The following is a 27,002-nucleotide window of genomic DNA, read 5'->3' as shown; positions in this document are numbered from 1 at the left end:
CACCCGCTGAAATTTTTGTAGTCACCGTGTGAATGACCCACTAAGAAACAAAATGCTGACCAGTGGGCTCTTGCAGGACCATTCGGAATGCTTTTTACCGCAGTGGCAAAGTCCACGCAGGAGTTTAGCCTTCGAAACAACCATCTGGAATCCCTTAGTTTTTGCATAAAGTGGGCGCAAACATGCAATCAATCAGTAAGCAAAATAGAGGGTTCTACCATTTGGAGAGAAAGAGAGAGAGAGAGGAAATGTAGGGACGTTAACCAGGGACGTGCCCGATTGGTTACCCTACACTTGGGGAACAGGAAAAGGGAAGAACAGATAAGGAGAGAAAAGAAAAAAATAATGGTCAGTCATTCATGGTCAGTCGCAGAGGAATTTCCGCTGTCACAAGCGTTCACACAATCCAGTGTCCTTCAAGAAGTGCAGAAGGGCTTTCGTGTGCCCTTTTGCATGCAAGAATGCATAGGCCATGGTCCAAAGATATTTTCTTCTGAGAGTGCTCTATTATCTGGCAGGTTCAGTTTCGCTTGTAAAATACGTCGTTGGGTATCAAAGGATGCGCAATGACACAGAAGGTACAGAATACCCATCACACCCGCACAAGTTGCACGCCGCACTGTTGGACATTCCAACCAGGAATGAATAGGAATTTGTGAATGCGACGCCCAACCACACGCGACACAGTAAACTTGTTTCGCGACGGGAGAGTCCAGGTGGCAGGCGAAGTCGCAAGTTAAGGTCGAGAGAGTGCAAGCGTGAGTTGGTAAAACCCGGTGAATTCCATCGTAGAAGTTTGATGTGGCGAGTAAGTGACTGAAATTGTCGCGAAGCATCAGTACTTGAAAGGGATATAGACCTCCTCATCGGGCGAGGAGGAAAGGGCTTGTGGCTCCTCTGTGGCTTGTGCTATCCGGCGTGGCGCTGCTTGAAAGTATTGCTATCGCGTGCTGCGGAATGATTTGGAGATGTTTTAGCTCGTACTTTGTGAAATTTACGCAATGTTTGTTCACACAAGGTCGTCGGGGAACCGGTGTGTAGCCTTTTGGTGTAACGGTAACTACAATATGCGGAAATATATATTTTGGGGGCGCAAACATGTGACGCGCGTCATCAACCATGGTGCATGTAAGTTGTGAATTATTTTGAATGTATCAGTTTTAATTCAACGAAGAGAACCGGCGTCTTTGTATTGCAAGGAAATGGAAAATCTGCTCAATATCTGATCTCTAGGCATAGGAACTAAAACATATGAGCGCATGGTCGTGTACGGCCAACCTTAGGCAACCCTAAAACATCTAAGCACCAGGCGCTGTCAAATATTTGGGATATACCGGCATCGTTCTCACGCATGTCGAGCCTAGTAGACTTGAAATCACTATGATATATCTACTCAAGCCTCTTGTATGAGGTCGATGGCGCTGCTCAACACCGCGATCACAGTGGTTGATGAACCAGCATGATGCATATATGTAAGCTACGTGCTTCGGCATTTCCTTTTTTGCCCTGTAAAGCCGTAATATCCAAGAGTCATCGCATACAAAGAATGCTGCGGCTATTTGTGAGGTCAATATTTTCGAAATACGGGTAAGTGCGTCGTAAAGAACGCGACGAACAACACCGAAAAAAAAATTCGGTTGTCATCCTCTTTCTCGAAGAGAGAGAGAGAGAGAGCTAACGTCGCAATGAGACCTCGCATGGACATGCCACTCAACGTTTATAGATCTATAAACGTTGATGTTGCATTCTTGGACCACATGGGCCAAATAGAGCAATGATATCTGTAATCCTTCATCCACCACTGCTTCGGGCGCTCGCGCAGTTCGTAAACAGTTGTTTGCTGGAGAAGTCTGATTCGCTCTGTAAATTATGATGTTAATACTGACCAAAGCTATTTTATTCGTGGGTGGAAATCACGTCCACTGAACCAAGTATAGTCACGCATTGTAATCTGCAGCTAACAGTTTGAGCGCTTCTCAAAGTGTAACAGCACAACTTCTATCGTAGCACAACGTTACTCACGTTTTTACGATCATCGCGTATGTTTAATTGCTCCTAAACTGCAGCTTAGATATGAAAGAGAATACTGATATAAGGTCACAGTAGTGAACGGAATTTGCAGAAATACACAATTGATCTCCGAGGCTGATTGTAGGCTCAAACACGCGCGCACACATCGCTCTACTTGCTCCGTCCGCTTCAATGCCAGCGGTAAGTCCAGCCATGCCCATTTTAAAGCAGTTCAGTACGTCTCACAGAACGGTTTTCCGCGTATAGAAGACGCCTCGTAACACTAAACAGACCACGCTAGTGCGGGAACAATCACCAAAATCTAGCACCGAGCATATACCTGACATACAAGTTCCATAGATGGCGCCACTGAGTACGCAATATGGTGGCGCCCATGAAAAAACGGTCTAGGAACCCGTTGATGTTTTTGGAGCGGCGAACGCGCAGCGTTATCTGCGCCGTCGTTGGCGACAATTCCGCCGTGGCTCGGCAACCAATGAAATACAACGTCGTGTCCTTTCTCGAGCGCCTGATGATGATCTTGCCTTATTTCGTACACTACCCATGGCGTAGGGCAAAATACAGAGTTTGTAGGACTGCTTTCGAATCTCAGAAAATGGCCCAACAATTTGGCGGCTGCTGGAGCACGTAATTGCAATGAGTGCACGTTGAAGAGTCGCAAGTTGCGCCGCTGCCTACGTGGTATTGTGAAAATATTTAAACTTCAAAGAAACGGCGTCCGATGGAACAACTACTACTCCGATAGAGCTGTTGGGACTGGTGCAACCATCCGTGTAAATGTGTCATCGTCCCTAATGTTCAACCGCGCGTGAGCACACTGCAACCGCGAAATTCGATAACGTCCAACGTCGCTTTGTGTAAATCATACGTCATTCTACCATTAATACTATCTGTTCGAGCTCTACGTGAAGTATCGACGGAAAAATAATGCTTCGTTACTATAGTCTGTTGTGGTCTGTATAGGGGCACGCTTCATGTACATTGTATTTCAGTTAACCGACGCAGTCGACGCGCGTGGTGATTGGGATGACGTAGAGGGCTTTATTTAGTTCGTGCTTTCTTGAGCACACGTGCGTCCATACCCCGCTCCCCCAGTGCAGGGTAGCAAACCGGACGTGCGTGTGGTTTGACCTCGATCCCCATCTATCTATCTATCTATCTATCTATCTATCTATCTATCTATCTATCTATCTATCTATCTATCTATCTATCTATCTATCTATCTATCTATCTATCTATCTATCTATCTATCTATCTATCTATCTATCTATCTATCTATCTATCTATCTATCTATCTATCTATCTATCTATCTATCTATCTATCTATCTATCTATCTATCTATCTATCTATCTATCTATCTATCTATCTATCTATCTATCTATCTATCTATCTATCTATCTATCTATCTATCTATCTCCACTCTTCCTTGAGCATATAAGAGAAGGCCGATGCTGTTCGGTGGCTTGCACGGATTCATTTGCGTGTTCTTCCAACAAGCATCGGCACTGAGCTGCCTAAGGGGATTACAGGGGTTCCTACTATCTTGTGACATTAATGCTTGACACATATATGATCGTGGAACACTTTGCGAATTGTTTCCACGTATGTGTTTAAACGGCACACGCCCGAACACTTGTCGGCTGCGTTCAATGGGAATAATTTTCATGGACAACACAGCAACTTCTACATCCACACGTGCCTTCATTTTTCTTTAGGAAGACACTTTCTGAAGCTGAAAAGATTTTCGAAACGAAGCGGTCTAAAACCAATGAATAAGGGAGAATAAACATTTCTATTAGGTAAATGCAGCTTTAGAGAGGACTCCTCCTTCCAGAATGCCTTGAGCTCGGGCTGCGTCCAGGGTCCTCGCAATCAGACGCTGCTGATCCTCGAGGTCGGAGCTGGCAATCAAACTGTGCAACGTTATAAATGAAACTTTCCATAGGCTAATTGTGCCACCACAGGGTCACCGATGCGACGTTCTACTTCACAGCAGCAGGTCTCGTGTTTGATTACCATCCCTGCGGCAGCATTCTGATGGACACGCAGTCAAAATCTCCATGTAACGCGCTTTGGGTGCACTTTAAAGAATGCCGGGTGAGCGGAAGTAATCCGTAGTACCGACACTATGGTGTCAGCTTTGAGGCAGTAAGTCTCACAGTTTAACTGAATTGCCACAATGGCAACTCCACAACCATTACACGCACCCTTGCAGAAAGATGGTAAGGGGCTTCAGTAGCCGGACGTGGACGGGCTTTCACGTTAACTCTGCCTTATGAATGAATACCACGTTTTAACGAGCCACTGTTAGCAGATAACTTGCCACTTATCATTCGCTAATTTGTTAAGTGGCCACATGGTTAACACACCTTACCGAGTCAGATGCTACACACAGATTGCTACCGCTAAATTACTCTTTGTTATGCAGAGTTACGGAAAGAGAAAAAGACAGTTCAGCGCCAGGCGATGCCAGAGTGCGCCGGGATGCGGAGAATGTTATTAGGTGCGCGAGATCGCGGAAGCGTGAAGACGCAAATCTTTCTACGGGAAGCGCGAATTTATAAAGATGTAAAGAAGTCAAAGTCAGTGCTTGTACATTCGTCCTAATACAGGAGCGTTCTTATTTACAGCAAGTCAGGCTCTCTCATGTGTTTCTGTTGTTTCTTTCTTTCTTTCGTTTTCACCCATTAGTCAGTCACGGAAGGTTTCCAAACAGTCTTGACAGAGGCGCTATAGCCAGTAAATACCAAGTGCATGAGGTGAGGGCACTCGACACTAATGCGTAGCTCACATCTCTGGCGTATTTCACGCCTACACGAGCAACCCTGCGTGCATCCTTCGGCGCATTGTTACGAAGACGCACCAGGTGGCGTATGCAGAAAAAGAAAAAACAGGCCGTTTACATTGTGGTACGCGCCAGTGTGCACGTTGCCAGAACATAACTTCCACAAACATTCTTTCCAAAGCCGCTCTCGCATGTCGCTTTCCATTCGTGTCCAACGCTCCAGCGCGGACACCTCCATGGCTTCTTTTATTTTTTCGTCTGGGTAACGCACACGAGCCAGTTTTCCACGTTACACGCAGGCGGTAGGGCAAGAGACGCGCCCCGTTCGCTTATGTCAACGTCCTTCCCCATTTGCGTGAATCTCTCTGGCCACATAGTTACCACGCGGCGAGAACAACGAGACCGGCTTTTTTTTTTTTTTACACAAACACGCGCGCGCGCAGGGAGGGCTTTCACGCGAGGCGCCTTTGCGAGCGCCCGGCAGCGGCAATACAGCGGCAGCACCAGTGGCGTGTCAATTGTTGATTCGCTCGTCAGGAAGCGGCCCGCTGTCATTTTCCGCGCATCGCCACGCGTCCGTCGTCCCACGCATGCACGGCCGCACAAAACAGCGAGGCGAAGCACTGTGAAATTGCCGGAGCCGTCGGAAAACCATCAAGCCCGCCGCGTTTCTCCCTCATCTTTTCTCTGCTCTCGGTTGGGGGTCGCTCCGTCCCGAAAAAATAAAGGCAAACAAGCGGAGCGCGCAGAAGAAAGCGGCCACTGCCGCGAAGAAGACTACGGGACGGCGACGACGGGAGAAGAGCGAGCAAGAGACAGCCTGTGGCATATACGGGGGAGAGCCCATTCTTCAAAGTGCCGTGTCGCGCGTCCGCTTTGTCAGCGATCCGCTCCGGTCGCAGAGAGACAAAGCCCGCGGGTAACCCTATAGCCGGTACGACGAACGGACACAACCCTTTTTTTCGTCTCTGGACCCTTCTTCGCTTCTCCCGCTGTTCCTGCTGCGCCTCATAGGGGGAAGTGCGACCATTCCGTGGGTTTAGACGTCTTTACCAGAGGTCCTCGCTCATCCGCACGCGCCTATGCACGCTCAAGTGCTGCTCTCAGCCCGCTATCTATCGCGGGTTTGACATTCAAGTCGAACCGGGGCTGGCAGCATAGTCGCTAACGAAGCACCGCATGTTGCCGTAGGAGAGAGAGGGGGAAAAAAAGAAGAAAAGCATCTGTAAGTGGCCGCGGTGACGGCTGAAGCACATGGCTTTCCTTTATTTTATTTTGCCCCTGGAAAGGCGCTTCTTTCGGTGCCGCATGCTGCTGCTGCTTCAACAGCTTCAGCAGCAGGGCGTCCTCAGAGAAACTGAGATGGCTGCGGGGAGTATGAACGGGGAGAGAAGAGTGTTGGGGGGATGGGAGGGGGGGGACGCGAGCCCTAAGCTAAAGGCTCTCCTTTACGGGAGGATCATTTATTTTTCGACGGGACGTCCCATCCCCTCTCCTTTGGACGTTTTATGGCCCCTTTGACAATCGCGTTCGAACGCGAGCGCGCGCGCCCAGCCGCCCTGCTCTCCAGACCACGTGCGGGCTTCCGCCGATGCAGGCAGGCGCCGCCGCTCGCCCAAGCACGCGCGCGTCTCGTTCCGTGAAATCGGTCCACTCGTCGGGTCCTAACCGCCGCCGCCATCACCGTGGCCGTATGCAGAACCAGTGCTTTTCCTCATCGGTGCTCCCGTCCCCGAGAAGCTTGCGAGTCGTTGGCGACCATTGTCAGGCGCTGTCGTGCGACTAGCCCATCGTCGACGCCATTTTCTTTCGCAGCCAGGCCGCCGTAAACGAGAAAGTCGCTTCCCTTTTCTTGCTTTCGCCGGGGCACTCTTTCTTCGCGGCCCCTACTCCGTCAACCGGGGTGAGACCCCTTTGTCTTCGAGGCACGCGCGTAGCTAGCTCGACGAGCACAGGTCTTATCTGGCGCGCCGCGCATCTTACCCCGAAGCCCCCGGAGGAACCCAGCGCGCGTGTGCGCGTCGAGGGGCGGGATGTCTTGTTTAGCGCGGGCCGTGGATGCAGCGTCACCGATAGCGCACTCCCGCGCACCGCTCTCCTCCCCTCCCCGTTCTTCCTGCTGCCGTCCAGTTTTTCCCAGGCCTTTGCTTTTGCTGCTGCTACTACTACTGCTGCTGCTGCTGTTGCTCTAGTCAGGCGTGAGCGATTACCAAGTGGATATATAGTCATCAAAAGCCCGGACGTTCTGCGAAAGGTGCGTATTGGCATTGCTCGAAGAACCTGTCATAATGCCGTGGCATGCGGTCGCTATCGCGCCGCTGTTATGGAGCATACTGCGTTTGATGTATATGTATGGATCTGTAGCCCTGTAGTCTCCCTGCGCCGGGACGTGCGTGAATGTTAACGCGCACTGCGTTTGCCACACTGTGTGTGGCGAAGGGGATGCCACTGTTCTGACATTCAAGTTGGTTTGCACCATATTGATAGCTTGGTGACTTCGCCTTTCCGGTTTTTTGAAATTGGGCCACTGCTATTTTGCAGGCCGTGGCTAATGCTAGCGCTTATTTTCTAAGATGAGTCGTTCCAAGCTTTATTTGGAAGTGTCAGCGAGTGTACGCGTGCGCGATCACGTCGTTGTACACGTCACATATTTTCTGAAATTACTCATCTGTCACCATTCTTACTTTTGAATAGCCACGGTTTAATTATTTCAAAGAAAAGGCTGTTTGGTTTCACTCATTAGAAAAAGGGGCGATTCTGCCACCAACATTTAACGAAAAATGTGCCCGTTCACAGAGAGAGAGCGCGAAACTCGCGAGGCGTCATGCCTGTTTGGTGTATTCGAGCATATAAGTAAATAGCATAATGCAGCCACTCTGTGTGTACAAAAACGCAGGGCTAACTAGAGCTAACAAAATGGGCTTTTTCTCCAATTCAAGTTCGTTTGAAGTTAAAACCCTTAGAGCACGGAAGCCATGCCATGAACATGCGCATAGCTCTAGAAAACTCGCCGCCGTTCTTTTAAACAACCGTCTGAAGCTGATTGCTCTATACGTAGCCTAACGATAACGGATGAGAACGTGGTCCTGTTAACCTGGAGGCTAGCGTTGTATATCACCGCTGAATCATGCTTATCACAGGTCGTCGTCAGAATAAATCATTCTGGGATGCCGATCTCACAATCCATCACCGCAGGGGGTGACGAAGGCACAATTCTTAACAAGCGCGACTCCAGCAATGAGCGCCACGGTGCACAATGCTGGCTTCATATTGCACCGAGAGTCGATTCCTGTTGATTGTGCCACGCGTGATCCTGCATGTGCTTTAATCATGTGCGGTGACTATGACTCACTGCGATGGTGCGCATGTGCTCTGTGTCTCTCTCTATTTTATTTGTCTTTCTACCCGTCCACCGTATATCAAACCGGATTTTCCGCACCCCTGACACGCCTTTGCTTTCTTCGTCTCTCTCTCTCTCTCTCTTCGGCTGTAATAGGAAAGCATTTTCGAGTTCGCTTGTGGCCATCGTTGACATGACAGCAAAACACTGCACGCGAAGCTACGAAATGCCTGAGTACTCTAAGGAATTAAGGCGATAGACGAGGTACACACGGGACGTGTGCTGCATGATTTATTCCGAGCAAAAATAAACAAAAATACATAAATAGGCGTCTCTCCGAAAAGCGCGCATCAGTGTTATCTTTTGATCAGCCGCTTCACGTAGTGCTCAAGGAATGAAGTCTAAAGAAAAATGCATAAGACAACTATGATATTTGATTGATCGTATTGCATACCCCAGAACTTCCTTTCTTTAATGCATACCGGGCATCTTTTCTCCACTGCACGAAGATAGCGAGTCACAACTGCAGGCGGTGAAGTCGTTCGTTTTCCGTACGAGAATCACAACTGCCGCCTCTGGCACGTGGCACATTGTGAAACAACGTGAATTCGTTTTTTTCTTTAGTCTTCGCTTTGTGAGCACCTTATGGGGCGGCTGTTGAAAACTTTCCACGCATCCACTTTACGACGGGCGAAGTCTGTGTGTACATTCGGCTTTAAAATGTTTTACAACTTTTGGCTTTAAGAAGAGGCCAGGTGCGTCGAGTTTAGTTCTTTCTTCACAAACTACAGGCCTGCAGGTTTAATTCAAGGTGGCACAGCTCACTTGCACGTGTTCGACCAATTCAATTCAATGCAGTGCATTAAAATATGAAAACATTGAATGATTCGATGGCCTCGAAACTTTTGCTCGCGAGTGTACTTTATTATTATAGTTTTTGTGCTTTTTGTAAGCTCCGCACACACCTCCTGCATTTTCCTTCTGTTCTTCGTATTTTTGTTTTTTTTTTTTTCTTATCGCGTTTAGGTATCTTTAGGAAAACGAAACGCTGACACTAGAATTCGTGCAGCAGTGAGGTAAAATAAAACAACTGATTGTGATTGATCTTAGCTGAATCCCACAGGAATGCTACTCACGCGTAGCGCTGAGTTGCCAGTTCTTCTAGAGCATTTGGCAATGAAAGCCCTGTCAACCCACTCACAGGACGGCCAGCTAGCCTCATCAGCGTGCATGTTTCCTATATTATTATTGGTGTTATTAGTACTATTTATTATTATTGTTGTTATTAAAATTGTTGTTGTCGCCGTCGTATCATCAGCATCATAATCACCGTCATCAGTGCTCAGAAGTGTGCCGACAAGAACGGCAGTTCATGTCGCGCCAGAAATATCTTAACACATTTGGGCCTGCCAGCGCTGCGTCTTAGGTTCCTTGTGCATCACCCAGCCTCTACGATCAGCAATTCTGGTGTTGCACGCTGGAAAAAAAAAAATAGCTCTGACGTCATGTAATGTTCAAGAGAGATGAAGGGGGAAGCCTTGGGGAGCGCTCGGGGCGGACGTGCTTCGTGCCGGCTCTGCTATTTTCCTGTGCTTTGGCGGACTATCGAACTTTTCCTGGAAATTCTACATACAAGCGACCGACGGAACCTACAAGAAACATGGGGATACCGGATTTCTGGCGGTAGGCCCCTTTTTCGACTTTTACGGACATTTGAAATTCGAAGGCGGCCAGCTGAGCGCTGGGCCTAACCGAGTTCCCCGCGCGAAGGGGCCGAGCCGAAGCCTAGGCGAGGCCGTGCGGCGCTCGCAAGCTAACAAGACCTGGAAATGGAGACCGTGGACAATGCTGCTCCCCCGGACGAGCTCTCAAGCGGGGGGACGTGGTTTATTCGGAGAAAAGGCCGTTTCACGCCCGAGCAAAGCGACACATCCGCCGTGCGCGAGCCGACGGGGAGCGGTACGAGGCCCAACCTCCGGCTGGGGAAGAAGCTGGCTGCAAGATCGGTCGAGAAGCAGCACGCGGAGGTTCCGGAAGGTGCTGAGAAAATTATTATTCGCCCGAAAGGAGGTATCAATCGCATTCTGGAGAAAGTTGGAAGATTGCGCATGCACGTCTACCTGGCCCAGGCAGCCGGGGTCGACCCGGAGGCTGCAGACGAAGACGTAGCATCACCAAACCTGACGCAGCAGTCGATCATGATAGCTACGCTAGATGCGGCACGGGCAAGCAAATACGCTGCGATCACGGCCCTTCGCATCGGTGGATCGATGGTCGAGACGAAGGCGTATATTGCCATGCCGGAAAGCGGAGGGAAAGGAGTGATCCACGACGTCCCGCTGGATGCAACTCACGAGGAAATCCTCGATGCACTTAGAAGAAATAAGAAAAACCCATCGATCATTGGAGTCAGAAGACTTGGGGCGAAATCCAAATCTGTATTGATCCTGTTTGAAGACTGGAAAGTGCCGATGCAAGTTTACCTCCGATGCTTCCCCACACGCTGCTACCTATACAAGAAAAAATATGAAGTATGCGTCACCTGCGGAAAACTTGGACATCGGGCGGATGTTTGCCCGAACCCCAACGACGTCAGATGTCGGGGGTGCGGAGCCGAAAACCCCGAACCAGATCACAGCTGCGAGCCTCGATGCCTGCTATGCAAGAAAGCCCACCTCCTAGGCGACAACAAGTGCCAGGAGATATATCGCATGCCGTACATCATCAAGAAAAAATTATGGGAGAAGAAGATAGAACAAGAGAAGCTCCAGGTGCAATCCCCAACTCAAGGCAAGCCCCAGGACACCACCTCGGCACCTAGCGAGGAGCACCGAGGCAGAGCAAGGGATGCTACCAGAGACCACGCGGGGCAGCAGTCGAGAGCGAGATCTAGCTCGAGACCCGGAAGGAGGTCCAATTCGTGGTCCGGAGGAGGCCGCCAGCAGACTTCAGCCAAGTGGCCTGCTGACCAGGGCCGGGGACCCGGCTTGCCGCCCAGGGACCCCAAGGACCCATGGGGAAAAAAGAAGAAAGAAGAAAATACCCACTTGGTAAGCTTTGGTAGCAAGGGCTCCCAGGCTGAAAAAGATGAGGTTAGCTTACTTAAGAAAGAAATAGAGGAGCAGAAGAAAGCAAACATGAGGATAGAACGATTGCTGAGGGAAACCCAAAATCAGCTGAGCGCGCTAAAAACAGAGAGGGTACCTGCAGAGGCTCCCAAAAAATGCAACACCCACATCACTCCTCCTGCTCATGTGCCAGCTGCATCTGGTCAGGAGGAAGAGGATATGAATGTGGATTTTACGAGACAACCCCCATCCAAACGTAAGGCGGGGGAGACCGACCCGCTGGCGAGCTGGCAAAAGAAAATTGAAACGTGGCTGATGAAAATGGACAAGGAGAACGAAACCATGAAAGCAGGGCAGCTATAGAATGGAGGAGCAATTGCGCTATTACAGGCGCAAGTGAACCAACAATCTTGCAAAATAGACGCCCTAAGCACTTCGATGGATACCTTAGGCACGACAATAGCTAGGCTGTGCGAGAAATTCGGAGCCATAGAAGCTATTCTTAATAGAAATGGATAAAAATTCGGTTAAGAAAAATGCCTCCACATTCTGGCAGTGGAATTGTAGGGGGTACCAGAGAAAAAGAGCGTTGCTGCAACAATACCTCGAGCTGCAACAGGAAACACCCGTAGCCATAGTCCTGCAGGAAACGGGAAAGGCCCCTGCTAGATTATCGGGTTACCAAAGCTTTGACAGCGGCAAGGGGGATAACTGCCGAGTCGCCACCTTCGTAAAGCGAAACATTGCAACCATTGTCCATGATGTCTCCCCCAGCGAGGCAGAGGCTGTTCTCGTCGAGATTATCACAGGGAAGAAAAATAGAGATAGCATATTCCTGCTGAATGTGTACAGCACACCCAAGCAAAAGAAAATTAGATTCATTACTTTATTCCGCAAAGCGCTCAGAGCCGCAGATGGGAGACCTCTCATTATTATGGGAGACTTCAACGCGGCTCACGAGGAATGGGGATATACATACAGGGACCCCAAAGGTAGACGAATATGGGAAGATATACAAACGCTAGGGCTTACTCTACATACTGACCCATGCGTCCCTACGCGCACAGGCAACAGCATAACCAGGGACACAGCACCCGACCTCACGATAAGCCATATGGCGGGAACAGTAACATGGAAAAGCACAGGACAAAATCTAGGCAGCGACCACTTTATTATTTCGCTCACGCTAGGAAAAGGCGTCAAAACACGCCTCATCAAACAACCGAAATTAACGGAGTGGGATAAATTCAGAGAGATAAGAAAGGAGGCCTCACTGCCGGACGATATCTACAATATCGACGAGTGGACACACCTCCTTAAAACGCATATAGAGGAAGCGACCACAACTATAGAGGATGACGACGCACCCCCAGCACTAGACAGCAAACTGCTGAACATGTGGAGCAGAAAGAGTAATCTGGAAAAAAGACTCAAGGCACAAAGATGGAACAGGAATATCCGGCGCGAACTAGCCAGACTCAACAAAGAAATAGAAACATATGCGATTCAGCTCAACGAGCAAAATTGGTACAGCAAGTGCGATGAGATGGAAACCAATATGAGTCTCTCCAAAACATGGAGCCTTCTCAGACATCTAATCGACCCTAGTAAATCAAAAATGCAAGCTAGTACAAACCAGGTGAGAGCGAGGCATGGCTTCGTTGGCACAGATGACGAGCTCATTAGCGAGCTCCAAGAGACATATCTTGGAAAAGCAGAGAGCGAGGTGTTTAGGGACTACGAGGGACCTCCCAATCCAGATCTCGATGCTCCCATCACCACGACAGAGGTTAGAGCAGAGATTAATAACCTCAGAAAGAGATCGGCCCCCGGTCCGGACGGGATAACAAACACCGCTCTTAGGAATCTAGACGATGAGTCCATCATTGCATTAACCAACTTTATGAACCAGGTGTGGGAGAAAGGAGAACTCCCAAAAACATGGAAACAGGCGGACGTAGTCTTTATTCCCAAGCCGGGCAAAGTACCCGGCTTGAACAGCATGCGACCAATCTCCCTCACCTCGTGTGTAGGGAAATTGATGGAGCATGTTGTTCAAACGAGACTGACCAGATACATGGAGGAGAATGATCTCTGGCCGCATGAAATGGTTGGATTCAGGCCAGGGCTCAGTACACAAGACGTCATGCTCAGACTTAAGCATGATATCTTAGACCGATACGACTCAACTGACACCAGGGCGATCCTAGGTCTCGACCTCACCAAGGCATTTGACAACGTTAGCCATAAGGCTATCTTGGTAGGCCTCGAAGAGGTAGGTGTGGGACACAGGGTATATGCATACGTCAAAGACTTTCTGTCACAGAGGGAGGCAAATATAAAATTTCTGGATGTAAAATCCCCTCCCATCACACTTGGGAGCAAGGGAACCCCGCAAGGGTCAGTGCTCTCGCCCTTCCTGTTCAACATAGCGATGAGGGGTCTCCCAGCGGAACTCAATAAGATTAAATCAATTAAAATTAGCATGTACGCGGATGATATCAACATCTGGGTTAACAGTGGGAGTGACGCAGCCATCGAACTTAAGCTACAGATAGCGGCGAATATGGTGGAAGAGTACGCGGCCAGCAGAGGCTTGGCGTGCTCGCCACAGAAATCGGAGCTGTTAATCATTGAGCCAAAACATCAAAGGAGACACGCTGGAAGCAGCAGACCCATCACTGTTTTCGTAAACGGAAATGAGGTTCCCAAGGTGGAGGAAATAAGAATTCTGGGCATGTATATCCAGAGAAATGGATGCAACCTCACGACAATCAAAAAGCTAGAAGGATACGCGGCGCAGGTAACGGGGATCTTTAGGAGAATTTCACTCAAAGGCAGGGGCCTCAAAGAGAACAGCCTCCTCAGACTCATGCAAGCCTTCATTACCAGCCGTATAGCGTATGCCACACCGTATCTTGTGTTTAGACGAGAAGAAAAGAATAAAATAGATGCGATCATTAGGAAGAGCGTTAAGAGAGCCCTAGGGCTCCCAGACTCGACCTCGACAGACCTCATCCTCAAAATGGGGGTACACAACACGCTAGTTGAACTCACTGAGGCAGTACGAGTGTCTCAGTTGGAAAGATTAGGCCAGTCTAAGACAGGGAGAAAAATCATGGAATGGGTAGGAATTCAATGTGACAGGGGAGCCCCGACTGACAAGAAAGACATTCCGTTGGACGTGCGCAAGCGCTTCCGAATCGCGCCCCTACCTAAAAATATGCATCCTATCTACAACAAGGAGAGGAGAGCTCACAGGGCTAAGGCTCTAGTAAATAAACTTAAAGACACACCGGCGCATAACGTAGCGTACGTGGACGCCGCTTGCGGCAGAGACGGGGCTGCGGTATCGACAGTGGTTGATGGCGACGGGTGCGTTAAAATAGCGTGCTCCACGTGCACGAGGGACGCCTGCACAGCCGAGGAGGTTGCAGTAGCGCTCGCTTGTGCGGGAACAAAAGCGGGAGTAATATTATGTGATAACAAACTAGCTATCCGAAATTTTAACAAAGGGAGAATCTCGGAAGAAGCCCTCCACATTCTACTCAAAAACCCTCCCAGGAGGGACATAACTTTTATTTGGGTACCAGCCCATGAAGAAGTCCCAGGCAACGAAGCCGCTCATGAGCTCGCCCGAGCACTCTACCACCGGGCAAATCTAGAGCAGCCAGTTCCAGGGATAAAAGATAGCCTGATCACGTACAGGGAAATTGTCGATCACTACAAAGCCGAAAGAAGAATCTTTCCGCCTCCGCATCGGTCTCTCTCTCTGGAGGACGCTCGCATTTGGCGACGCCTCCAGGGAAACAATTACACATCACCACATTGGATCTACTTAACACAGACGAGGGACTATAACGACGCCCTCTGCAAAATTTGTAAGCAAAAAGGTACGCTAGACCATATAATATGGGAGTGTGCTGGCTCCCCAGGGGCCAAGGAAAACATTGTCAGTAGAGAAGCCTGGGAGGCCTTGCTCCAGAGCGAGGCTGAAGACGACCAGCGTCGCGCAATCCGCCTGGCCGTTGAGGCCGTGAAGACTCACCGTCCTCAACGCGCGGGGACTGCCTCGTCCTCCTCTCCTACCTAGGTGTAGGTTAAGAGGCGGGCACCCCAGCTCGGTGGAACAATAAAGTTTTCAATTCAATTCAATTCAATTCAAGAGAGATGAAGTTACTTGTTCAAGCTGTTAAGCCTCCACGTCACATCTTGACTGGTGGTGGGATGCGTATGGAAATATACTGGCTAACTTGTGTCACAGCCCTTACCGAAACAGTTTTGTTGTCACGTGAGCAAACAGCTCTGACTTGTGGTTGAAGTAGAAGAATGCAGCCGCAAATCCACGTGCCATCGCAATCTGCTTCGCCAGGTGCACGTAGCGTTCGCGCTTTGAATTGTAGCGGGCGCTGCAGCTGAGTGGTCGCCAGTGAATAATCCCTCGAACTCTTTGGGGACTTGTACAGTTTCATGGACCGCGGTTTGAGACCATGGCCACCCGTAGTGGTGGCTAAGTGACTGTCTGGAAGAGAAGGAGGGCTACTATATCCGCAAGCTAACTGCGTGCGGGTCAAACGCTGTGTACCCGAGTGCCCCCTTATCGAGTGAATTAGATTTCCAAGTTCGTCGCAGCAGATACAGAAGCGGCTCAGGGCGAGCGCAGCTTTGAACTGTGGCGCAACATGTTGCTTGCCATACATGCCACCTCGGCTTACGTGACGTTCTGCCGCTTAGCAGGAAACAGCAAGTGAATTCGGTTCCGAGCGCATTGCGACAGGTGCGCAATGCAAAAAATCGCCCCTGCAGCGTATGCAGGTGCACATATTAAAAAAAAAAAGTGCACACACAATTTGTTTAATTAAGGTGGAGCCGTTTGATGGTTGTGATAATGACAATTAAGAAAGGTGATAGTGCAGGGACCTCTCTAGTAAGTGTGAAGCACAGCTCACAAACTGAGCACATGCATGGGTACCCCTCATCCGACAGAAGCACGACCGGATGTGCGCCGCCTTGCTTGGATTCAGCGGGCTATAGCAGTATATTCTTTCGTGGTGTTCGCGCCGTCAGAACAGCTTAGAAGTTTTGCATAACAGCACTGATATTCGCCTTCTTAGGAGGCGGCACCCTGACCATCAAGCAGCCGCCACCGAGCCGTTCATGTGCTCCTCCTACTTAGGAATGCTGTTTTTAGTGTTGGTTTACAGCACCACCCGTAAGCTCCATACCGAGGCCGAGTGCCAATAAAGAAATGACGCTTTCCCGGTTACTCGTCTCCTAGGTGCATTTTCTTCGAGTTGCCTCCCCATTTATTTCCGGTCTGTCCTTTGGTTGTCGCGCAGGGCAGTACACTTCACTCCATCAACTAACCTCGCACTTTGTCGGAGGACTTTCTCGTTCATAATGGTCGTGCGCCTGTAATGAACCCAGCCTCGCGCAGATTCCACGGTGCATTAGTGTGTCATGGAGCTTTCAGGTTAGGTTCTATTCGAGTTACTATATCGAAGCCAGGTGATAATCAACACACGTAAATGAACTTATGAAGTGGCGCGTTCTATTGTCAAGAGACGGCTAACAGGCGTTGCAGTTCGTTAATCTTTATGGTCAACAAAATTAAGCGCACGCAAGTGAAGGAAAAGAACAACGCTATGATCACTATACAGGAGGCGAGCTCCAAGCCACCGCGTGACACATGCGGTGCTCTTTCAATCAGTCTATATATTGACACTTATACTTATTAATCCTTTTTCCAGGGGAGTGTATTTCACCCACTAACTTAACGTTATCGCTCAGCGCAAGACGAGCCTGCTTGATTCGGAACTTGCATGAAAGCCGACGCATTTGACCCGCAGGTCAAATTTTCGGCTATCGCCAAAAATCTGATCTGCGGTGGCAGCGATAGCGGCGATTTTGCGCCGAGAATCGCCGCAATCGTTGTGCTTTGAGTTTCGCTTGCTTTTGTGGGCACCGGTTCGCCCAATAAAAAGTTCGTTTCGTGATTCACAGTTTTGCTGTATGTGTTATTTGCCGTCAATACGACGTGACCACATACAGACGCATATGTTAGCTCCTCCTCCTGCCTTGCTGTTGAAGAGATCAGATGGGGTTGCGCAAGGAACGTCGCCGGAGCCAAAGAAAACACGTTTCACCGCACTTGATCACTTTACAGGTACAAACCTCTATATTCCCGTAAACTTTAGTCTCATTGTTGGCGATTCCCCGATCCACGGAAAAAGGATTTCGAGAGCTCGAAAGACGGTTATATGCAAGCTGGAGAGAGCGCATGCTTTCCGCAACTGCTATACGCTTGGTCAACCCTCGTGCTTACACGAAAATAGTAAAAACAAAAGAAAACATAAAAAAGAAAGATGCAGAAAAGAAGGAGGCTCGCAGGAGTCGGACAGCTGTCTTTGTGGAATTCGCGCCGCCATGAGCACAAGCATGTACCGTGAAGGTCATGCGTTCGGCGAATGCCATCGTGGGAGGCCCAGCGGACATCGGTGGTGAAAACTTCCCCATACTCTTTCCCGGAAAACCGTGCAGATAAGAGACAAACCGCGTAAAAGAAGCGAAGGAGACTCGAGAAGGCAAAATACCGCTGTGGAGGCGTGGTCAGCACCAAGGATTATATCGTTCGCGTGGCAGCAAGAAGTCCACGAATAACCGGCTGGGCGTCACAAGCAAACCAGCCGTAACCATGTTTAGGCAAGTTCATGGCGCGCAATTATGCACACCCGAGGGGACACGCATGACACTGATTCCTGCCGCTTCTACGCGTGTGCACAGGTCATTTACGGCTGCCGCAACGCGCCCCGAATGGATTATGTAAAGGCTATATTTAAGTTTTCTTTAAACGAACTGGAAGTTTCTGCTCATCCGTCGAGAGAGAAAGGCGCAGGAAGCAGTAGCTGAGGCCGATTGGATGTAGAGGGGATTTAAAGGGCTGGCATAGAGTGTACGTATTTGGCGAAGGTGAATAACTCTAACGATAACGCGCCAGCGTCTATAACAACCAACGCACCACTGTGGCCTTGCATAGTATACACACGCAGCAAGTTCTTCAAGACGCAGGCAAATAGTAGAAACGGTCTTATGACGCAAGACAAATTTAAGGAATTATATATATTGCTACGGAACAATATATAATACGAGACATCACTACGTTAACGATGCTATACGTCGTGCTCACCGCTTGAAACAACCACCTCCGCAAGGTGACTTTTGAAAACTCGACCAAGTTTATTAACGTTACCTGTCCAGAGAGAGAAAGCAACAAGAGAAAAAGCAGGGAGGTCAACCGGACCGACGCAAGGTAGCAAACCTGTCAAGAACATTTTACACGGGGAGAACGCGCTGATGTATTTTGCGATCGAAAGGAACGGTAGTGCTGCAACATTTTCGTGACGTCACTCTCTGCAGCCAGTCTGTGCGAATGCAGAATGTAGCTCCTGTGGTCGAATTCTAAAAATGCAGAATACATGCACGACGGGTAATCTTTATTTTTTTTTTTTCTGAATCGGCTTTCACATATATTCTGTTTTAGAATATCGATGCGAAATAACAATGGTCTCAGAACGGCAAGTATGGTTGGCGACGATCTAAGAAGGTGTTCTACAGTTTTGCGCGCCAAAACCACGATCTGATTATGAGGCACGCTGTAGAATTGGGGGCTCCGGTTTAACTTGGCCACCTGGCCTTCTTTCGCGTGCTCACATTGCACAATACACGGGACGTTTTTGTATTTCTGTCCCCACCGGCCTTCGCGGCCAAGATTTCATCTCGCGCCCTCGGCTGTAGCAGCGCGCGACGCCAAAACCACAACGCTACCACGGCGGGCTGGCATGCTGTCAGATGATTAGATGTGCGCTGAAATGCTTCCTCCGTCTGCCGTCAGTGAAGATGAGACGAACGACGCAGACGATGTGTCCGCAGCGCCAAGCAAAGCGCAGATCGTTTCAGATCGTCATGTGATAAGAGGCGCAATAAAAGCGTGACAGACTGAGGGTGATTATTATATAGACGGCTCGCGCGCCTTGAGAAACTTCTGAACAAACCAGGAGAAAACGTTGCTCAGGCAACATTATTTCAACGCTTCTGAGACAAAGACGTGTAACCTTCGTTTCAGTAAGAGCAAATTGGTGCTCTTTGGAACAGGAATCAACCAAGTACGTGTGCTCAGAAAAGTTTATTGTAGTTACAAAAAGGCAGAAAAAGGCGAACGACAGCTATAGCGAAGTTACTTATATAGTAAGATTTTTGCTGGTCCCGACGACTTCGCTACAAATAAGTTTTTCGTTAGTAATGAACAAACTTCCGCTTATTTTAATGATGTAAACAGGTTTTAGTGACAATGGCGACTAAGAAAAATTGAAGTTTTTCTCTTGTCGAGACTGCTTTATAGAATATCAGTAGGTGTATTAACTCTATTAATTAATTTTGTACGGGTTATACAATAATTTATTATTACGTCACTTGAAAACATAAAGAAACAATAAGGGAAGACGCAAAATATACAGGGTGACAGATCCCAAATTTATGCTAGAACAACGACAATAGACTACGACAGTATAAATAGAAAAGAATTACGCCGGTCGCATTACTTACAAAAGAATTATAAAAAAATAATTCCGTTGTGGTAGACTCTGCCAATGCTCCGTGTGCAATATTTCTGGGTACATTTTTAGTATATTCACTCTGATTTCATGGTCCCTAAAATGGCGGTTTTCATTGGTGTATAAGATGCTCGTGTCTATGTATATTCGGATGCAATAGAACAAAATAATGGAAGCAACAAGTGGCACAGGTCAAATCAAGAACAACAATAACAGCAATAATAAAGAATGCCAACAAAATGCATACAAGCGTAAATTCAAGCCACATACAAACAGTATTCTGCCGCATATTTGCTGTAATTTGGTCGATTTCCAACCAGCGCATAACATTTGGATGTAATGTTTTGGATGATTTGGATTTGCGTGTAATGATATAATTTGCTAGCGTGAAATTACTGCACTTATACAGTGCTAAAGTAGAACGCAAAATATAACGAAGTATACTATTTGGTTTGTTCATTTAGTTACCGCTACATAGCAGTTTGCCTTTGTTCAAGTTATTCCTCCCACGGCTACGTTGGCATCACCGCAAATAATAATAAAGAATAGAAATAAATATAAACTTCAAAAAGATGCATTTAAAAGTTTTTCCGCGCTGTATACGAGTGAGCGATGGCACATTAAGAGAACTTTGCGAATGGGGAACCTGTCGAAATATATAGGGGCATCGAATGAACGGAGTTGCTACCGAAGGAACCAATAGGCCATAAAGCGAAGGAAAGTTTTATTTTCTATTTTTTGTGTGTTTGTGTGTGTGTGTGTGTCTGTGTGTGTTTGAAAGGGGCAGTGCAGTGGACGAACTAAGTTAGTGCTTTTGCGTTAATATTCTTGACCAGGAAATAGAAAGTGCAGGAGCATACACGCCATGGACGCCATTCGCGAACCGTCAGCCTCCGCATGTCACGTGTGCCGCTGTATACCACTTGACTTGGATTGTGGCGGTGGTTGTCACCTCCTCCACTTGTCTGCCTATCGACGTACATTTCTTGGCAATTTATGCACATTTATGGGCAAGTTACCACAAAATCCACGTCAAGAAACATAACTTGCTTTTTAACATAACATAACTTTAACATAACTTGAGTTTCAGGAAGTTTACCCCACAATTTATGTTACCTTTCAAGTGGCTTCCGCGATGCAGTGGTATAAATGAGAATATTGCGTCCCCAAAGCTGCCTCTAAACACAAGAAAGCGTTCGGTGTGTTTTAACAGCTATTAAAAGGGGGGCGCAAATTATTATACAGGAAGAGTGCCTCGTTGTCCTCTTTTAATAGCTATGTTTTCCAACTATCTCGACAAGAAGTACTCGTGCGTATTGATTACGCTTTCGTGAACAGACACTGCAGTTGGGCTATGCTCGACAACCCTACTATATATAGTCTACGTTCGATGTCACCTGACCTACAACTACGTCTGCCACCTGGCATACAACCACACGAAGAGGCCAACCACATTGGACCGTTTGTGGCTCGGCGTTTCAGTTACGAACTCTTAAGCATTTCACATAGAAATGCCCGACAGTCCCCCAAACGATATATGTAGCTGTGACGAGACACTGGCACAACCTGATTGTTATTCTGGACATTGCTGAATTCCGCCATATTGTCGCCATCTTGTCAGCTGTGATTGGCCTAGAGATATGCTACGGCATCTCCGATTCCATGGCTCAAAGTGCCACCATTACAGAATTCGACAATATGGCGGAATTTGATCATTTTCAGAATAGCACCTGTCCTCTGTACGTGTGTCAGCGCTATAGTGCCTCGACGTACGCGACCGACAAACTGGACAGTCGTCCCTATAAGAACAGAAAGTTCAAAGCCATGGTGCTCCCGCAGAAGGCCCCATTTCCGCTGCACTAGTTCATCAGATCTACGGACCTACGTGTCAGACTCTGAGAGTGCCATACCTGTTACCGATGGATTCTGTAAGCGATTTAGTTCGTTAGCGCTCCTCTTTCTATCCCCCCCCCCCCGCCCAACCTGTGAATATGGCCGCGGTCAGTGCATTTGCAAAGCAGCGCGTAAACTGGTGCTGCTCTAAGAAGAACAGGCGCTGGCTGATCAAGAGAGCGTACATAAAGGTAACGAGGATGACCAGCGCCTATAGTAAACGAAAAGCTTCGTGCACGAATTGGACAATTAAGCTCGTACTCTCATGTACTTGTTGCGCTAGAGTGATTCGTCAGGACATCTGCCGTCCAATGGTTATCGGAGACATATTATTAGCTGTCGCTGCCAGCCAATGGTACACGGTCCTTGCGAAAGTAGACCGCCGTGAACTTGGCTCCCACAGCTGTGGCTGAAGCTTTTCTGTGTTGTGATAGGGTAGACGTGCTGATGACGGACTATTGTCAGAACAGATCTTTTTGGTATACCGACCTCATAAGCCGTCGCAGCAGAGGGCTACAAAAGCGTTGTTACTATTCTTAATGACAACAAACCTGCACAAGTGACTTTAGCATTGACGATGGTTAACTGCTATCCCGTGCTGTGAACGCTTGTGATCGTTCGCATGTGCCTCTCTCTGACTCTATTTATTTATCATCTTTCTACCTCCCCATTCCCCAATGTAGGGTACCTTTTGTTTTGGCTGCCTTTTCTTTCTTTTCTTCCTTTCTATGTTGCATTTTGTATTTTCAACTTCGTATCAGCAGCCGCATAATACCTGCAACATTGTTTACTTTTCGCTAGGCTGCATACTGCGCTCCTGTTGCTCCAACGATCGTTTGTAGCCAATGATGACAAAAGGAGGTCCATTTCTTTCCTGTAAACCACAGACTTTATTTCATCAAGTACAGTGCTCCAAGCAACTCTCGGATCCTCGTCGCCGCAATCAAAGAATTGCGCTCCGCCATGAGCTGGGAAGCGATCATGCAAATCTGCCGACTTGACCCTGTATCAGAGCTCTGGTACTTACCTCGTTTGAAGGAAACTTCGAACTCATGTACAGCTTCTCGCAACAAAAGAAAGAAAAATTTAAGCAGCTGTTTATAATGTGCTGCAACAGTACGAACTTGTTTATAGCTGTTATTAGGTTACATTTGCCGTGACTTATCAGCGGCGGGTATACACTGCTGTTTCACAAGAAAATGCGTGCAGGCTTGTCACCAGACGTACTTTAAGTCCGGTTTCTTCAGCCCTTTCTGTTTACAGCTCTCACTTTCTAGCAAATATGGAACAAAACCAACGGAAATTTAAAAAATAAATAAAAAAGAATGGGGTATATGCACATCCTGTTATAGTTCAGCATATCTTGGGTCATGGCCAATCTATCTCATCTGTCATTGTTTCACACTCCAATTTAAGATTCGCTCGGAGTAATTCATTAATCATGTTGCCTGGTTCCCTGCACAGTCCGCCTAAACATATATACGGGAAAACACGCACTTTCTCGCAGTCGCAATATTCCTGCTAGCTCTGAAACATAGTCAAGATTTTAGCGTTGATCACTCCTCTGGAAAATATGGTTTTAACTGATAGATTATAGTTAGTACTTGATTATATGGAGATTGCTTCAGGGTGTTTTAGGCACCTGCATCAGCGATTTTCATGGAGCGAAGTTCGCGGCCAGCGATGCTTAGTGGTGCGGCTAATCTAATTTTGCACGGTATTTGTGGGTACTCAAATATGAAGGAATTAAGCCAACGATTCTCCAATCAGGTGAAATAAAGAAACAGATAAATAAAAAAAGGGCTTCGCTATAAACGGTCGTATAATTCCTACGACTGCTTCCTAACCCCAGCGCACATATAAACCTACACGCATGGCGAACTCGATGGTATCCGAAAGTAACGTTAGCTTGCCAGCTTGCCTTTCGCAATATCTTCAAAGGAACGCGTGTGAAAGTCTCGGCATCAAGTGAGAGTAAACGTTAATCGACTGTGAAAAGTGAACTGCCCTGCCTTCGGCGCAAAATGTGCGGAGGCGTATTTTACTGCATATATTATGAGTCGCGGCCGCACATACCGCATATATTATGACAATCATATCGTATATTCTACGCGGCTTCACCTACCTTTGTAATCTCGGCTGTCTTTATTTTTCTCCGCAGTACAAAAGCAATGTTTCACGTAACGGACTTTCGAGACTGCTATATGTCAACGAGTTATCTACAAGAAAACTATAATGTAAAGAGAGCGCCCGACGCTTTCCGACATCTGCGGGCACCCGAGACTGATTATGCTAATATAATGGCATTTTTTATGCTGCGAGTCGCATAACTGCGGTATTGCTTCTCCTTGTGGCTTGAAGGCAGGCTTCCGCACAAATTGCTATCATTGGCCTCTTTCTAGTCGTATTTGCGCATACAGCACTCTGTTTACTCTGAACAGCCAATGTCCTTGGGCCTAACTGTTCGGATAGGGCGTCCCATTCTCGACGAGATGGGGGGAGCTCGAAGTGACTGGTTCCAGTTGCGGCGAAGCTGATCAAGCTCATTCGCACTGATCAAACATTTAAACACTGCCTATTATATTTGCATGAAAACATTGCTTTAGTGTAAAAAAAAGGTGATTTGACATAGAAACCTAATCCACAAACCTCGCACGCAGGTAACAACAAGAACAACATATTTCTAGTATCGAGACCGCTTCGTTTGGGGTATACGTCCTGTAGAAACACCAGAAACATGCTATGGAAGGAATGACGAGCTCGCGATATTCAATAGTGTTTCTTCGAAACGGCGCCACAGATCGACAGGAACACATAAGGACCCTAAGAACACAGTAATTTAGAGGCAAGGGCCAAAAGCAAGCTGAAATTACTTTCGAATCGGGCTCTCCACGCAGGCGATGGGCGCGCCGAGGTTATGAGGCAGGCATTGTACGACCGGTTTTAGCGAAGCTCTTGGTTTTTGCTTTCGCCTGATCAGAAAATCGTTGGCGCAGTTTTTAATTTTTTTGCACATACGAGTGCCCGCAAGTGCCACGCAAATTGGAATAATCGTGTTCATAATCCTTTCTAGTAGCCAAATCAGTCTATGAAAATCACTGATGCAGAGGCCTAAAACACCTTAAGGCAATCGCCATATAATGGAGTACTGGAATCTACCAAGTAAAACTGTTTTCTTTTTCCAGATAAATCAACTTTTCCTACTGTCAGTTGTACTTAACGTTAAGAGTTTACTGGATCGCTGCTAATTATTCACAATGGCAACAATAACGACTGATACTAATAAGTTTATGCTGGTAAGGTATTCTTCAAAACACTATTTTCTTAGATTTCATTGAAAAAATATGTTGAATATTAGTTGATAAAATTAAAAGAGAAACTTCTTTTTTTCGCGTCGTAACCACGGAATTGACACGTCACTGGGTCATGGATATCAAAGTATCGTTTGTGTTTGAGTGATTTTGGTGCAGAAAGCTTTCCCGAAATCTGCTACGTTTATTATTTAACTGCAACTTTCTTTTACTGGTGATTGCTTAGCCAGACTCGAGCACAAGATGCCAAATCAATGAAAACACGGCGAGACGGTTCAAGAACTTCAGTGCGGCGTCACCATCTGTATATGCATTTTCTTGTTCCTTTTTTCTTTTTTTTGTATGATAGGAGCGTATAATTTACCAATACGGTGCAACTTCATGATACTCTTTACTGTCTATTTAAGCAAGTGAGCATATAAACTGTCATTATCGTGATTACATCAAGCTCACCTGTTTGCTGCGCTATAACGAAGCGTACAAAAACCACTCCTCACGGGTATAAATCTCTATACGTGCACTTCAACAGCAGGCAAACACAGTTTCTTTATTTCCGCTGCTCGTTCCCCAGGGGAAATGATGGAAGCAAAAAAAGCAATATGAAAGAGAAAAAATATATATTACAACTCTCTTTTTTTAACCAACACCACCGAGACGCTCGCACTCATTAAGGGGTCTTCTCATCGAGACAGGGACAAGGTCGGCACTTGCATGCGTGTCGTATGCGCACCATCTCCATTTGCGCGCCGCGCCGCGCAAACACACACACACACACACACACACACACACACACACACACACACACACATACACACACACACACACACACACACACACACACACACACGTGCACGCACACACGTGCACACACACATTGCCCATGGTCGTCGAAGAACCGGAAGGTATGCTTCGCAGTGTGACGTTTCGTATGTACCACACAAACCTCTCTAGAACCGAATTTGTAGTCTAGTGGCAAACAAATTCGGATCTACAGGGTAGATGTAGAACACTAGAGCTCAACTTGCGCTGCTCCCGCCGCCTTGATGAGAGGCCGTCTCCCTGCAGCCGCTTGTCGCAGCCGCTGTCCTGTGCCGACGAATCCCCTCCCCTCCTCGACAATCCTCTCCCCTTTTGTTCCAACCTCACTCATCTCTCCCCTTACTACCACCATCCCATGTCTCCCGGTTTCGTGACTTTGATTCGATTTGATTAAGGGAGCAGAAGAAGCGTATTGAATGGCAGGGGGGAGTTGTACAGTGAAAGAGATGGAGAGAGAGAGAGAGAGCAGCGTGTGTCTTCCCCACGAAGGCAGTCCAATCAGTAGCAGCGCGCCCCCGCGCCTAGCCCGGCACAGGCAACGCCCTTTGTCACTCAGGGCGGACGAGCGGAGGCGAGCACAAGAGTCTGCTGGCTTTCTTGTCCGAGTCCGCCGCGGCAGTTTGTCTTCTCTAATTGGGCCCGCGGAGGACGCGGCCGCGCTATTTTTTTGTCCTCCCCGGCGTGTTTCTCTCTGTCCACTTGATCAGCCGGGCCAACGACGCCGGTCCACCGCTCCTCGTCGCGGGTGTGCTCGCGCCCGAGCCCGAACCCCCGGCTTCTTGCTGCTTCCACGGGGGCACCGCCGTGCACGGCCTGCAAAGATTGAACGCGCCAAAAGATCCTGTCAACCCATTGTTGCGTGCTTGCGAGAGTGGGAGGTGGGGGGAGGAGGGGGATGGACACAATGACTTGCGAAAGTTCACTTTCCGCGAGTGAACCGCGCTCAGACTGTCTCTCTTGAGGCTCTCTTTTTCACTCTCTTTTCTTTTTTTTTGTCAAGCTTGCGTGTTCGTTTTGATCAGCTGGAAGCTGACGCTTTTTTGGGCCAATGAGTCCTTCTTTTCCCTCTTTCTCGTTTTCCGCGAGCCAATTTAGTTGCCTTTTTTTTAATGCTGTAGAAGCTACAGGTCCACAGCGCGTGTCGG

The 27,002-nt window shown here is 47.9% G+C and overlaps 1 protein-coding gene and 1 long non-coding RNA gene across 5 annotated transcripts in view; one reads left to right on the top strand and one right to left on the bottom strand.

Annotated features, from left to right (window-relative positions):
- The first annotated feature begins 6,222 nt into the window (after positions 1-6,222).
- The window catches only part of LOC139059110 (uncharacterized), a 201,710-nt gene continuing 180,930 nt past the window's right edge, over positions 6,223-27,002 (top strand). For all 4 annotated transcript variants that reach the window (XM_070537014.1, XM_070537016.1, XM_070537015.1 and 1 more), the window contains exon 1: positions 6,223-7,071. The gene's annotated coding sequence lies outside the window, so the exon portion shown is untranslated. The remainder of the gene's footprint in view (positions 7,072-27,002) is intronic.
- The window catches only part of LOC139059111 (uncharacterized), a 135,084-nt gene continuing 133,641 nt past the window's right edge, over positions 25,560-27,002 (bottom strand). The window contains exon 6 of the long non-coding RNA XR_011513924.1: positions 25,560-26,670. This is a non-coding gene — a long non-coding RNA (uncharacterized lncRNA). The remainder of the gene's footprint in view (positions 26,671-27,002) is intronic.

The sequence above is a fragment of the Dermacentor albipictus genome, chromosome 4 (genome assembly GCF_038994185.2).
Source record: "Dermacentor albipictus isolate Rhodes 1998 colony chromosome 4, USDA_Dalb.pri_finalv2, whole genome shotgun sequence".
Classification (NCBI taxonomy): domain Eukaryota; kingdom Metazoa; phylum Arthropoda; class Arachnida; order Ixodida; family Ixodidae; genus Dermacentor; species Dermacentor albipictus.
Note: the sequence above shows the minus strand (reverse complement) of the source record. Positions and strands in the feature narration are given on the sequence as shown.